Source organism: Clarias gariepinus, chromosome 19 (assembly GCF_024256425.1).
Source record: "Clarias gariepinus isolate MV-2021 ecotype Netherlands chromosome 19, CGAR_prim_01v2, whole genome shotgun sequence".
NCBI lineage: Eukaryota > Metazoa > Chordata > Actinopteri > Siluriformes > Clariidae > Clarias > Clarias gariepinus.
The window spans coordinates 669,991-678,853 of record NC_071118.1 but is presented as its reverse complement, the minus strand read 5'-3'; the positions used below and the strand labels follow the sequence as shown (position 1 = coordinate 678,853).

General features: G+C 38.8%; 1 protein-coding gene across 1 annotated transcript in view; it reads left to right on the top strand.

Moving 5' to 3' along the window:
• Positions 1 to 1,627: 1,627 nt before the first annotated feature.
• Positions 1,628 to 8,863, top strand: part of LOC128507855 (gamma-aminobutyric acid receptor subunit alpha-3-like) — a 140,511-nt gene continuing 133,275 nt past the window's right edge. Inside the window, exon 1 of the mRNA XM_053478982.1 lies at positions 1,628 to 1,915. The gene's annotated coding sequence lies outside the window, so the exon portion shown is untranslated. The remainder of the gene's footprint in view (positions 1,916 to 8,863) is intronic.

Here is an 8,863-nt window from a genome sequence, read left to right as displayed (position 1 = left end):
GGAATATATTCAAACACTCTTTATTATTGCCCCTGTGGTCCACTAGTGAGTGTGTAAAGTGTAGTGTTGAATAAACACTCAATAGTGCACAGATACACAGAGCGCGTGATATGTTTGAGTGTGAGAGAGAGAGAGAGAGAGAGAAAGAAGGAGAGAGAGAGAGAGAGAGATTGACCGAGCCCTCCTCACGCGCGGGAGTTTTTTTTTTCCGCCAGCACCAATGTGCGCGCGCCGGGAGAAGGGGGCGGGAAGGTTGGTTTGAGAGACGCAGGCTCGCGCGCGACGCTAACGGCTCTCCCTCCTCACTGCAGCCGCGTTAGCTCTGTTAGCTCTGAGGCGCTTCAGCTTCTCCAGCACTTCTGAGGGAGGAACACCAGGGTTTCACTGTGGGAGAGAAGGGATTCGTGTGGAAGTGAAAGAGAGAGAGAAAAGGACTCATCATCAGGCTCTTCAAAGCTGGAGAAAACTCCGAAGTCGGCTGAAAAATCTGAAGAAAGAAAAAGAAGAGATTCATCTGTGCTGAGGTAAATTATTTTTTTTTATTTTTACCTCAATGACACTTCACTCAAGATGTCTTTGTGAGGTAAAAACATCATCCTTAAAACATTTAAGCAAAATAGCGTGGTGGTTCATTCATGAGAACGAGAAAAGGACGTATGTGTGTGTGTGTGTGTGTGTGTGATAAATGTGTGTTTGTTGTTGAAGGTTTAACAGGTCTCCTTCGTCTGCTGCAGAAGTGCAGTCCTGAGGTGAATCCTTAGCCTCATCCAATCTCATTACATTTACCTCATTCACATAATTAAACAGGTAGGACAAGCTATAGACAGATGAGTTACTCATTCTTTTACTTCTTATTGATTGATTGATTGATTGATTGAATTAATGTTTAAGTAAAAAAAAGCAATAAAAAGGCACTGCGACGCCTCACACACCCCACAGTTTTATCAGTTCAGTTCACTTTGAACACCTGTTCACATTAGCATCTGAATTTAAATGTCATTTTAATTAAGTAGCATAAATCAGTCTGATGATACTGTTTTTGTGATGTGGAAAGCTGTGTGGGTTTCCCCCCCTCATATTTAAAGAGAAATATAAAAAAATGTGGATTGATAGGAGTGGATTTAAGACCAGATGTCTGTCAGATAGCTTAAATTATTTATAGGTTGCTCTTAGTAATTGCCAGACATCTGAAGAAATAAATAGAGAATGGATGCAGTAATTCAGTTATACGCAGTTTTACTGTCTGACCCACTGTTTCATTGTTATATAGATAAGAATGAAGAGGAACCAGATGGTTTGGTGTTTATTTTATTTCTCCGATCAGTGATGAAGCAGAACTACCAGAGAATCAAACCAAGCGCTGGAGATTATGTGAGTGGTTCTGAGTGTGTATGTGTAAGAGTGTGTGAGTTCGGGTAGAGGGGGTTGTATTTTAGAGAGAGAGAGAGAGAGATCGAGAGAGGGAGAGAAAGAGAGAGAGAGACACGAGCGAGAAAGAGACAAAATGATTTAGCTCTTTAGCCCGACGTAGAATATGCTTCATGACATTCATTATCTGTTGCCTATTTTTTTTTTTTGTTCGTCCTCAAAAATCCTGGGATGAACCTGTGGACTCACACCCATGAAAATCTGCACTCTCAAAATGCATCCATTGCAAAAAAAGACCTTGAATAAAGACAAAAAAGAAAAAAAAATTAAAAGCCCAAAGCAAAACAACCCTGAGCAAAATCAATTGCCTGAGAAATGAGAGAACATTCTGCCAGGCTCATCTTCGTGCCTGCGCATAGAACAACAAAGAAGCAAACATTTTGCTTTCCCGTATAGATAAACACACGTGAAACGGAGTGGAACAAATTAATGTTTTGAAGCCACGAGATCTACAGTCAAGGCCATCGGGGAACGGAGGTGGTGACAGGTGAGGAACGAGTCAGGTTAAATGCTGGACGCCGGAGGTCTGGAGGCTCAGGGGAGCCATTTACAGCTGCCTTGTGTTACTCTGTTACAAATTGAACGTTTCCAGGATTTTAGCACTTTATGTGGCCAGGATGGGTATACAAGGTGTTACAGGCTCGTGTGCTGAGAGTGAGAAATACAGAGCGAACTCAGAAAGGGTCTGGTGTGCCTCTTTTGGATAGAGTTTTTTTAAAAGCGACGCAACAGAAACATTATCGCTAGACTTTAGCATGAGCGTGACATTCAGTGCTTTCTAACTTAATTAAGATGATCTGAACTTTTTAATGCTTTTGGGAAACTCGGTCTAATTAAGTTACTTTGAGGATATTTTAGGGTGATCTAATTTTTTTGATGCTTAGACTTTCTATCGCTGTTCTTTTTCCATTGTCAAATCCCAAACGTTTTTGAAATCAGTGTCTGAAAAACTGAAAGGTATTATGTCATTAGTATACCAAAAAGATGATAGGTAGCTACCCATGTATCAGGGGTCCTAATTTGACAGATCGCTTAGTAAACTAGTCATAAAACAATACTTATACTAAATAGGTGTAGTAAACGTTTATACTAAGTCAAATCCGTCCTCTAGTTCTTAAATTAGTAAGAACTGTTTTTCCAAAAGCTCATACACAAGAGTACTATTGTACTAGCATATTTATTTGAGAAACAAGCAATGGTCATGCTCATTCGTAAATGGAAAGTGGAAAGTTTCCTTAAATCTACTAGCGACTACTGAATTCCTGGTGACTAGTTAGTAGTGAACCGAGATGGATCAAGTGTTCACTAAGTACACTAGTGTTAAAACCACAGACATACAGTATTTTCACATCAGAACAGACACCCATGACCTTGTAGCAAATTTTCAGAGACTTTTCTCACTTATTTAATCTGAGATAAAAATATCATCCTCTGCGTTTGGGAAGTTTATAATCGTTATGAAGAGAGCTAGATTCAAAAACAAATCTAGGGCTACAGAGAGCTCGATGGAATTTTGTGTATTGTTTCACCCTGCTGTCTGTTTCATTGATTTACCCACAATGTAGCATCTGCCTTTAGGTATTTTTTTAAAAGCTTACAGTATATGGGGGAAAAGTTATTTATCACTTCCTGAGAGTTCTACTTGACTAAAAGAACATGCTTCAAACTCAAAGCCACAGTCAAGACTACGCCGTAAGAGCGCTGTATTTACTGTAATAGATTTTAATAACTATAAAGATATTTCAAGGTTTAGATATCGACAATCCACGTGCAAATGCAATCAATTCAGCATCCGTTTGAAATCTTCTTCAGTAGTCTCTGTGTAGAGGATGCTTGTTGAATCTTACTCACATGGATTTTTGCCAGATTTATGTTTTTTTCTTAAATGCTTGCTCCTCGTAGTGTTTTGTTTTCAGTTGTAGACCTACTTCGTGAATGCTCCAGCATTAATTATAACTGCACCTCAAAAGTGATTTGAATTTATAATTGGGCTGCATCTCTTTTTACTCGGATTGTTTATTTACTCTTCATTTGTACAGCAGTATATTGTGTAGCGCGCACAGCAGAACTGTGATCCTTCACTGTGATCGTACCTAAATTCTCCCCTTTTCGCACAAGTTAAAAATGGTAAGTGCAACAACAAGACGATGACATAAGATCCCTCTCTCTGCTTCTCTTTACCCCCCCTTCTCTTGCTGTTTCTCCTTAGCAAAAAAAACCCATATGGTGATGCATCACACTTCATTATTATAGCAGCGCAAAACAAAATCTGAAACCAGCACAAATGCACGAGATTTACAAACACCAGGGCATTATCACAACACACAAAGTAAATCGGACAATGTAATATTACTTTTGAAAACATTACCTATGTTACATTGACCTTAGTATTTCGTTAATAATCAAAATAAAAGCCAGATTAGAATGAAAAGGCATCCTCAGTCTGGACACAGTGGCCTGATCCGGCCTGATCCAAAGCAATTTTCAAACGAAATGGGAGTGGTTGTGTAAACCTTCTGATAATTTGTTAAATGAGAAACTATTATCCAGTTTAACTCTTAATCTAATAATTTTTTTTTAAATAAATATTTTCCTACTGTGCATGTTTGACCGATGTAACAATACGTAACATGTTAAGTACTCACATGGTAAGTTTAGCGTTCTTGATGAGCTGTGAAGATTCTCTCGCACTCTATTCTAACAAGTATGTGCTGAGATCGCTGCTTAATTAGAAAGAACAGCAGAGACACAAATATTGTTCTGAGCATGTTGTACAACATGCGTTGTAGTCCAATTATGCATGCACACACCTTTTTTTTTTTTTTTTAAATAAACCGCAACACATTTCCCAGTGTGGCACCGTGACTGGTGGTTAGCACTGTGGTCGTCTCGCACCTCCAGGTTTGGGGTTGGAGGTGTGAATCCTGCTTCAAGTCTGCATGTTTCCCTGTGTTTGGTGGGTTTCCTCATGGTTTATTCTCACAGTCTAAAGAGATGCACTGTACACTGATTGGTATTACAAATTGTCCATAGTGTTGACTTGTGTGTGTGTTCCCTAGAATAGGCTTTAGGTGCTCTAGATAAGGGATAGATGGTAAATTCTGGTGAAAACCGCCGTTCTGGCAACACAGTTCACTAAGTTGAAAAAAAAACTTTTTATGTTCTTGTTCTGTTCTATTTCTAGCAGTTTACACACTCCTTAGCGGTCGAAACCACAGTGCGCATGTCAAACAAGAATCTTATTAAAGGCTTTGAGCACATAAACACATCTAATTTCACCAGCGTAAACAGTTTTCTAATCAGAGTGTGATTTCAATCCGATTGAATAAATATTACCCATTAGGGTTGTGCCGATAGACGATACTATCGATATATAGTCTCGTCTATCGACGATAGTCAGCTATATGGACGATACAGATGTCGCCATTAAAAACCCACGTTTCAAGAAAAGATATCCCGTGACTTGCCACGGCTGCGCACGGCAAGCTGTGAAAATGCCCTTCATTACCTGTAGGGGGCAGTCGTGTTTCAGTCTGAAGTATTGTGTGTCTACTGAAGCCGAAAATGTGTTCTCTCTCCTAGTCACCCATTGACAGCAAGCGACAGAGCTCATAAACGTGTCGAGCTCAAACTGTAAATACTGATAAGTATTAATTCTTCATTTTCTTCTCTCCTTCAATGATGATACTTCTTCGACGGCGCTTTCTTCATTCAGTATAATTATTATTAGTAGTACTGCTCCGAATTTATTATTGTGATTTTTCCTTATTATTATTGTAACGCACCCGCGCGTGTGTGCAAAAAAACTACAATGAGGTATGATATGTTAGCCTAAAACAATTGTTTTATTGTGTTTATGCGCTTTAAATATACACTAAACAATAAACACTGCCTTGTGCAAAGTGAAAGTGAGTTGCGCGTGCAACTTTTTGATCAAAAGGCTGATAAACGCGTGCGCAGATATGAGCAGATTGACATGAAATGAAAAAAATAACCACAAAAATATGTACTACTCTCTGAATACAACGCGACAGCACGCAGAATCCCTGGGCTTTGACTACTATCGTGTATCGGCGATCTTACAGGCTGACGATAGGACGATATGACAATGGGCATTATCGCGCAACCCTATTTCCCATGTAAAAAAGATACGTTTTCTCTCTGTGATTTGAAAAGGTGGTAAGCATATTTCTTCCAAATTATGGAAAACCTGTAGGTTTTTGTGGCGGAACGTTGACTAAGTGGTTAGCACTGTCACCTTACACCTCCAGGGTCTGGGTTAAATTCCTGCCTCTTCATGCATAGAGTTTGCGTGTTCTCCCTGTGCTAAGTGAGTTTCCTTCAGGTACTCTTGTTTCCTTCCACAGTCCAAAGACATGCAGCTTAGGATAATTGGCATTTCCAAATTGTATGTGTGTGTGCCCTGCCATGGATTGGCACCCTGTCCAGGGTGTACCTCGCCCTGTGCTCTAAGTGTCCTGGAATAAGCTCCAGACTGTGTGTATGGGATAAAGTGGTATAGATCATGAGTGAGTAAATGAGTGTATACTTTTGTCCTACAATCTCAAATGGTTGTAATGGTTCCAATAGTTGGAATTATAGAATCGACAACACATTTTTTTTTTCCTGATCTAATTTCCTGTTGTTCAAGGGCATTACACTGGATAATACAGTAGTAGCCCTTACAGTAGTAATTTTTTCCTGTTTTTTGGTTTGGTCTTGTGTTAGCATGGTCAGAACATCCAATACCTTAGATCAGTAGTTCTCAAAGTGTGGGGCGCGCCCCACTAGTGGGGAATACAGATATGACAGGTGGGGCGCAATGAACGGTATGGGAATTAGTGGAAAATAATACGAAAGTATGCTTTTCTTTATTGATTTATTTAATCTTTATTTTCTTTATCAGACACTCGAAACTAAATAATGACACAGAAAGAAATGGATCATTAATACAAGTAAATTAAAATAACATCAGAGAAAAAGTGGAACCATAGTGCAACAATAACGGTTTAACGTCGGCATGTTGATTGCAGAGGAAAAATATATAAGGAAACATTCGGTATTATATATGTTATTTCATTTATTTCAATGTGTTTTGTTATAAATTAATATTTTATCAGGCAGTACTAGTCTGGCGTTTCTAGTTTCCAGTGCGGCAACAAAGTTGCTTTTTGATCCTTCAGGCGCTGAACAGAAGGGAAGATCAATATCGTTCTACGCTTTTTGTTGGTGTGCGGCTTTTTGCGATGATCCTTAAATCATTTGTGGCGCCGTAGAGAATAATGCTTTTAAACATGTATAATTTAAGGATGGAACTTAAAGACAGTGTAGAGAGGAAATATATCTGGGTATCTTATTTGCGGGTTTATTTACGCAGCTATTGAATTCAGAGATGCGAATATAAAACTTACTTTACTGCGGACACAAACAGGTGTTATGCGCTGCCATGGATTGCCCAAACCCACCCCCAACACATACACACGTAATCTCTATCAAATATTATATTAGGACATACATTTAAAGGTTTATTATTATCGAATATATTATTACTATTATAATTAACCCTAGGCACGTGACAGCCGTCGAGACGATTAATACAAATCCCCCAAAATGATTATTTTATTGCACATTTATTTTGGAGGGGTTTGTCAATGTACAAATAACAAATTATTTATCACAAATTACACTAAATAAATATTGTTTGTGGTGAAAAATTACGGTGGTGAAAAGAAACGATTTTTATGATGAAATAAGCAATATAAAAATATACATGTGGTATATGAAAAAAATATATAATTTATATATTTTGCCCCCTTTACAACCTTTTTTTTATATTGCTTACGTTATAATAAATTCATTTGTTATAATTTGTCATTTGTAAACCATAAACCTATGAATTTAGGTGGGCAATCCGTGGCCTAGGTCGGGGGCATTTTAGACCATAACACAGTAGCATACTGTATGTAGTGAGCATAATAACATCAATGGATACATTTGTTACATGGACCACAAATAAGCAGGTGATTCAGCACTATCAGCCTAATCAACCAAAAATCCAGCCGAAAGAAAAACATGATAAAGCCTATGTTGCGCTTGGATTCATGGTGGGGATGGTGGGGCAGAGGAGAGACCCCTGTGTGTTTTGTGTCTTAAACCGCTGGCAGCAGACAGCATGAGACAAAGTAGGAAGACACCCCATCGACAACACACCCCACGTTAATAAGCCACTTAACTTCTTTGAAAGAAAGCTCTAGATAAGTGACAAAGTAAGCCTGTTATAACAATTGCACGTGTATTTTATCTGTTTTGAACTTGGTGTTATTTGATCTTATTGGTTTAGAAATAGATTTTTCAATAAATAGTACACTTGGCCGTTTTCGTTATCATTTTGTTGACAAGTGGGGCTTAAAAATTCGCCCACCACCTTAAGTAGGGAATGACAGAAGATGTTTGAGAACCACTGCCTTAGATGATGTACCACCTAAAATTAACATTCTGGCACAGTTGTAATGTAAAATGTACAACGTTAGCATTAAGCTCAAATCCATGAAATACAAAGCTTAAAGGCAAGACAACGCTGAGAAAGCTTAAACAGGGCTTTACAGCATGCTACCATTTGTACACAGCAAATTGCCATGCTTTTGTACAGCTTTAAGGTTTTTCAGTGTCAAATCCTGTTCTCTGTGAATATCCTAACTATACAGTTTATAGAAACGAGTTCACCCCCGAAAACATCAAAATACATCCAGGAACATAACACATACTCTGGTAAAGTCGACTGGGTTGAACTATGTCTTCAGGCCTGTCTTGCTCTACAGTATCAGCTTGTTAGCAGTAAACATTGTATGGTGGTGTGTACATGCCTTAATGCATGTTTTCCATTATAGCTTGGTTGAGAAAGGTGGAGTTGGTGGGATGTAACTGGGTGTGTTTCAGATTCACTGCTGCAACTGAAGCTCTTTTCACACAGCCGGTTCAGGGCGGGATATACTACGCCTTCCATATGAACGGCAAATGAGAGGTGGAATTTGTTGACGTTGTGACCAGTGAAATGAGATCTATGTTAACAGTCAATAGTTAGCAGCTAAGCCAATGATATCCCATATGAGTACATTAGATGTACCTGCTGCACTTGAACAGTAGAGCATTAAAAAATTAAGTGAAGTATGAGCTGAGATTAAGGCTGATCAGCATTGCCAGTCATTTTTATCACAGTAAAAATAAATGAATAAATAAAAATGTTTTAAACTACCATTAACAGCACTGGGCTCTTTCCTGACTCCTCTTTTTCATGAATGCCCCCTTCTGCAGTACCCAGCTGTGATGCCAAAAGTGCATTACAGTTGGGTATAAGAATTGGTTTCAATGATTGGTTAGAAGGCAGCAACGTGGCGTAGCGATCAGCAGTATGGTCTCGTACGGACGGGGTCTGCTT